Below are 7,592 nucleotides of genomic sequence, written 5' to 3'. Positions count from 1 at the left end.
ACCGTCTATAAACCAAACACTCACCATTCTTATATCCAAGGCTCCCATACATAAACATTTCCCATTCCTCAACTCATTCAAGAAACAAGCACCTAACCTATACTATAAACTCGTAGCAAATCACCATACCCACTCTTCATTATTACTGCCAAACAACATACCTCTCTACGTAAGGCACTTATCTCCCAGAAGCATAACTCACGATCCGCACTCGTTACGTACACGCACACTAGATCCTCAAGTTCTTTCTTTCATTACCGCAAAATTCATACACAACTTAACATGACACTAATTTTCCCAACACCCTACACTCACTGTCTCAACAAAAAATTATGAACTACCTGCCGCTTTCAGCTCATTACAACACATGTTCCACTAATCATTTTCCATTACCATGTCTACCGATGTCTCATCTGAAAACAAGATCAAAATTACCGTAACAACCCCTCACAACCGTGTCCCATCAATAGATTATCACTATCCCATGACAACAACGAAACATATACAACTCTATTTCACATCATACTCTACCTCATTCCCAACTTAACGTGGTAAAGAAAACATGAATAAGCAAGACAACTGTCTATCAGCACAAACTGAAACTCGCAGAGAGCAACATCACACAAAACAACAATCTATGTATAACTGGTATGTACTTTCGAAACTCGAATCATAATCATCCCGCCTACTCCACCACAACCGGTGACGGCATCACAACACCGCCACCAACAGCCACACCGTAGTGCGAAAATACCCGTATCACAGCACTATGTACCATGCCCGGATCACCACCCGAGGCACCACAACCACCCCGATAGGCATCACAACTGCATACAATTCCCATAAATACTGACTCGGCATAACTTCTCAGACAAGAAAAACTTACTTAAATCCACCTTATTAAATTACCACGCAACATATTATATGGATAAACAGATAAGCATCTCATGAACATCATTTCTACCATTTCCCGGGATACACATGTGTTATCAATACACATAAAATTCTAACTAGCTATGTCAAATCAATCAAGTTATTACCTTTTTGGATATCATTCAATTAAATTACCGTGCCCAACATATATATTACAGAACATTCATAAAACAACTTTATAATTATCATACCATACCACTTCTTGTGAGGTCAGAACCTCACACAAACATTTACACAAATCACAGACCCGTAATCACAACCAACTAGTCAATCCTGACCACGTAAGTTACCACTCGAAAAAGGTTACCTGTTGCCCGAGTTTAACTCATATGCCCCTCATAACATATTCCCCCATTCGCACAACCATCACTTCCTGCCAAATATAACCATACCTTCACTATTCAACTAATAGCGTCCGCCTCATCTAACCACATCTTATACCCTCTCACAATCATACACAACAATCAGGTCCCTACCAAATCAACCTCTTTAGAATTGTTACCTTTCTAATATTCCATCACTCTTAACCATTAGTGATAACACCACAATGCCACCGCTGCTCGTATATAAAATCTCTTACACTCATATCAGAATAACATGGTTTTTCTCCTATTTTTGGTTAATATTGCAAATAACGAACATCAAACCCATCCACAAAATTACCTCAACATTATTCCCAAAGCTAACTTATTTGTATTGTCATCCAACTCTCCACCAAATATCTCGTATCGTGCCAATGCTCCACCAACTTCTTACTCCCTTAATTCCTCGAAACTCATTACCAATCATGTTGTCCTGAAACTCCTATATAACCTTTAGCTAACATCCTCGTGATACCATCACACATTTCGATGATTCCTTATATTTATATCACATAGCTTCGGTGAACATTTTCCTCAGCTTACTTTTATCCTTCTTTTCTCTTTACACTCAATAATACCAATTAATAGTTCAACTCCTTATTCCTTCTAGCTAACTCTTTAGAAATCTGGTCACCCCTTCGTTGCTCCAAAACTCAGTTCCATTATTTTCTACCGACATCATCTCACTCTTTCTTCCCATGGATCTTCTCTTATTATGCTATCACTCATACTTGCCACTAATCTATCCATAGAACCAACGTTTAATGTTCAAACAATTGCATCTCCCTTTTTACATCTCTAGAAATCAGAATTCATTCAATACCGTCAATTACCCAAGGAACTCACACAGTAGTTTCATCTTTTAATAAACCTCCCAAACTCACTCACTGTCTATAAATACACCTCGCGACATGTCTCCACAAAGTTCACTATATATTACTCTTCTCAACCCCTTTAAACGAACTTTCACTACATAAATCCATAACCCACACGACTCCTAACCATTTCCTTCCATAACTCTTTACACATCTCAAGCTGCCACTATCCACATTCTTACTTTCAATTTTTTTTTTCATTCTCACGTTCATTATACTCACATCATCCCTTGCCTATATTCACTTATTTTTACATTACTCAACACACAATCATATCACTCATCCTGTAATACTCCGTATTTTAATAATAAATTGTGAAGATAATTTATGTAATTTAATAATTAATTAAAAGACATTTCTAATAGTAATTATAATAAGATGTTAATTACATAAATTAATAATGCAAGTCGGGAATTGGGTTTAGCTAATATTTAGCATTGGGCCGTGTGCCATTGTTGTTTGGACCGAAATCTATTAAGTTGGTACGAGTGTAATCGGGAATTAATAATAAATAATATGGGAATAATATTATATAAAGGTAATTATAATTATAATAATAATAATAAAATAGTAAATATTATATCAGGAAATTATAGTTGTGATAGGATTAATATTATATGATAAATAATAATGATTTAATTATAATAGCAATTTCTATACTAATTAGAATAAGGTAAGTCATAATAGTTTCCTAATTGACCTCGTATTCTCTAAATCTTACACTATAAATACCACCTTAAATCTGATAAATAAATTACGAATAAAAAGAAGAAGCTTTAGGAGGCGGAAAGAAAGAAGAATTAACAAAATCAATTGGTCGACTTGAGGTAATTAACTCAGCTTAAAGCGGTTTATATTCTTTTCATGCAAGCAACTTTAGATCGATAGTATGACTTATATAGACCACCATAGGACTCGGGAATTGAACCTATAGCGACATTGGACTGCCAAGTTTATAACCTGACCATTGTTGACCGTCATTGACCGTGGTAGGGTGGCGTTTAGGGCGGCTAAAGGTGGTGGTCGGGGGGTGGTTATACGGGTTGGTTGTGGGTGATTAGAATGAGTAATTGAACCCCTAATTGACCTCGACTTGACACGGGTATAGAGGGGTTGTGATAGGGGAAGGTGGTCGGTCCTTTTGGTGGTGGCGGAATGGTGGCAGGTGGCGGTTTATGGCGGTGGTGGCGAAAACAGGGGAGGAGGTCGTGTAATTGGCGGGCGGTTTCGGGGGGATTTAAGGGGTTGTTGGTGGTCCAGGTTAAGGGGTTTTTGGGTGGTTATTGTCGAGGGAGGATAGGGGAGTTGATTGGTGGTTGTAGGTGGTGGTGAAGGTGGCGTTAGGTGGTGGTTACGGGCGTGTTTTGTGGGGGTGTCGGTGAGTCTTTGCGGTTGGTGTCGTGTCATCATAGGGCGTGGGTTTGTGGGTTGTTGGTGGTGGTTTAGCTGGTGGTTAAGGGCGAGTTGGATGCGTGGGGTTGCAGGCTAGGGGTTGTCGAGGTTGGGGTGGTTGTGGTGGCTTGTGGTGTCGGGTTTGGTGGGTTTTAAGAGAGGTGTTGGCCATGATTTATAAACCGTGTTAGGGTAGTATGTGTTTGTAGTGTGACGGGTTTTAATTATTTAATTAGCTCGGGTGAGTCGGGTTCGTAGTTAAATCGGGTTTTAAGTTATCATAAACCTTTAATAATTATAGTAAATAATTAATTTGAATAATTAAATAAAAGGAATAAATAAATAAATAAATAAAGTTAGTAATTATAATTGTTGTAATTATTATTATTATATAGGTGACGGAAATTGTGAAGAATTATAATCGGATTGGATTTGCTTTATTTATTTGGATTGCGTAATTGGAATTGCTTGCCAGGTAGGGATAATCCTACTCAACTCGACTTTTAATTATCTATGTTTGATATGGTGGATTACTTACGTTAAAGTGAATTGATCGTATGTGAATTTTGTTGGTTGATATAATCGTAATTGTTGGAAGGGAGATTCATATTGTATATGTTGGTTGATAATATCGTAATGGTTGGAAGGGTGACTTATGTTGATTTGTGTTGATTATATTGATGAGGTGAAGTGAACTGTTATCGTTGATTGGAATGTGGTTGTTATAAAAGCTGTGCGACAGTCAGTTGTACGTTGTTGAGGGAGTTTGTACACTGGGGTGATGGTAATATGTACGTTGTGAGGGAGGGTACTATTACATATTGCGGTACGTTGTTAAGGGAGGGGTACCAAAGTAATGTGAGCACGTTGTTAAGGGAGTTGTGCTAAGTAAAGGAAAGGAGCACGTTGTCAGGGGGTTGTGCAATGAAAGTGAATTGAATTGGATTGATAATTGTATGTTCTTGTTGTTTAGTTTTATTCCTACTCAACCTCGCGGTTGACTGTGTATTCGTGAACACCTGCGGTGAACCGTTTTATGGGGAGAGTGATTTGTGGTACCAAAGATTAGCCGACTTGGGAGCATTGGGATGAGAGCCAAACTTGGAACCTTAGAAGAAGTCTAGATCACATATATAGTTATATCACTTTATTTATTTCCGTTGCGAGTTGTAAATATTTATACTAAGTTTTAGTTGAATAATTTGTAATAGATCGTAATCATTAAAGTTTTAATTTAAAGTACTTTGGTATTGTTGTACTTTGTTAGTCACTACCTCGGGAAACCGAGATGGTAAATGATCCTATTTATTTGGGAATGTCTAGCTAAAGGCTCCTGAATAAATGGGGGTGTTACAAAGTGGTATCGAGCAAAACGATCCTCGGCCTAACCAATGAACCTAATAATGAACCTAGGATGTGTCTTATAAAATGAACCGGGTAGAAAGCGTTAGGTGCCCCTTTAGGCTTAGGGTGAGAAGGTACCCTCACTCCGAACCCGGCCCTTCCGTTTTGAACCGGTTACCTCGAGAGATAACTAAGAGTGAGGAAAATTAAAATAAATATTGAATATTTCTTGGGATTCATTGTTGACTTGAAGGTGTATTGTTTTATTGATTGGATATGTATTGATGATAACCAATGTTACGGGACGTAACCTTGATTTTAAGGAGGACGGGATGGATGAAATAAGGATTTGATATTGAATTGTTATGATCATGAGCATGAAAGTAATTGTCAAATTTGTATTGATTATTTGATTGAATGATTATAGTAGTATCATGTCTAGCGATATGAGGTTATGTGAAGCCCGAAACCATGCTATTTAGAATATTATTGAATGATTTAATTTGTGATATTAATGCTTTAGAATAGATAATAATTGTGTATGAAATTTTATTGACCAAATTGTGTTGATATAGAAGTAGGAGGGTGTTAATAAGGACTTGTGACCTAGTAAAAAGGAACCTAGAGCTGAACTTTATTTCGTCTAATTTTACCCCTATTTGATTTAGTTCCCATTTCACCTCCGTTTATCATACAAGGTTGATATTTTTATGAGTGATAACCCAGTGAGTTAGCTTACCAATGCCGTTGGTCTCATATTTAAAAGTTTTATGGGTTGGGAGAAATAAATATTTTAGTGGACAGTGGTCGGAATATTCCTGTACAGTTAAGTTTTCGACAAACGATTTTATATAATCTCTCATTTACTTTGTACTTAAGATTTTTACCTAATTCCAACTCCACTGTTTAAAGGACTCAAATATGTTTTCAAATTGATAAGCCACGTTGTAAGGTGAATTTTTGACAATTAATAGTGATTTTTACAAGTTGACCTAAATTTTGACTTTTTGCTGATCAGTTTTTGTTTCGACCCACTGAATTGTAAAAATCTTTATAAATTGATTATTCGAGATTTGGACTTGATTCTTTTTCTCATTCTTTAAAAACTCTTTATATTCTCTGGAGAATATGAAAACTAAACGTGGAATGTAACGGTTAATTAATGGTGAATTTTGAAAGTTACAGCTTGACCTTAATTTCCGAAAACACAAGTTTTACAAAAAAAAAAATTAGTGTAAATGTTTTATCAAATCTTAACCTATGTTAGTTGAGAGATATGAGTGGATACGGGGGACCTAATGGGTAGAATTGACCACACCTTATCTTTGCAAGTATAGAATGTTTAAAATGTTGAGCCATCTTACCTCGGATAGAAACTTACGTTGCCTTGTTCTACCTTTTATAGAACCATGCCGCCAAAGAGATGCACACCTACACCCTCTACCATGTCCCAAGAGGAGATTGACCGTTTGATAGCTATGAATGAGGCTCTAACTGCGGCATTAAAGGCTAAGGGGTCAGTTCATGATCCGGCAAAGATGAGTGCTAGCATTGCAAGGCACAACCCGACAAAATATGACGGCTTAGGAGAACCATCTTTACTTGGGGATTGGCATAGGGAATTTGATAACCTTTTTGAGTTGCTAGGGTGTCCTGCGGAGTTGCAAGTAGATCAAGCTGCTTACTATTTGAGAGGAAAAGCGGGTTTGTGGTGGAATCGTAGTAAGGAAGTTTTAAGGGAAGCTTGGAGGGAGAGTGATGAACCTTTTATCACTTGGAAAGGTTTTAAGGAGACTATGAGGGCTGTGTTTGTACCAGAACATATTAGGAGTAAGATGAGAGCTGAGTTTGATTCTTTCAAAATGACTGAAGAGATGACAGTAGAGAGTTGTCACAATAGGTTTATGGAGTTAGCGGAATATGTGTCTGATTTGAACTTCAGTGAGGAGATGTTAGCATTAAGGTTTGAGAAGGGGTTGACAACAACCATTAAGAAGAGGCTTGAAGCTGGTCAGCCAAGTAATATGGAGGATGTTTATCAGAGAGCTGGGCACGCAGAAAGGATTGCGGATATGTTACAGGAAGAGAAGAAGGTGAAGGGGGAAAAGAGGAAGAGTGAGACACCAAGTGAGGGAGCTGGGGGTAGTAAGAAGCAAAACTATACTCAACCTAAACAATTTTCTGTGGGAGGACCTAGTTATGGGAGTGGAGTGAGCTTGGGTGGTAATAGTTGGAGTCAGCATTCTGGTGCAGCCTTTGGGTGGAGATGTTACAATTGCAACAAGTTAGGTCACCGAGCTTTTGAGTGTAGGAGTGCACCTAGGAGTGATAATAGAAGGGGTGATCAAGGAGGCTATCGAACTCCAGGACCAAGTGTTGGGAGCAATAGGTATCCGGGACAATGGAGTACCCATAGGAGCTACAACAATAGACAGGGCAATGGGGGTAATCAGAGCAACGGTGGAAAGACTTGGCACAGCCAGTACCGTGCAAGGAAATGGGGAGAAGGGTAACTAGTTAGTGAGATGATTAGACTCTCACCATTTATATAAATATTTTAGTTATTAGTAGTTTAATAAAGTAGTTCAAACTTGGGACGAAGTTTATTTTTAGGGGGTAGAATGTAATACCTCATATTTTAAGTTTATTCTTACAATACATTCTTATGTTTTGGAAATTAGTTTTG

The sequence above is a fragment of the Silene latifolia genome, chromosome Y (genome assembly GCF_048544455.1).
Source record: "Silene latifolia isolate original U9 population chromosome Y, ASM4854445v1, whole genome shotgun sequence".
Classification (NCBI taxonomy): domain Eukaryota; kingdom Viridiplantae; phylum Streptophyta; class Magnoliopsida; order Caryophyllales; family Caryophyllaceae; genus Silene; species Silene latifolia.
This window is presented reverse-complemented; position numbering follows the sequence as displayed.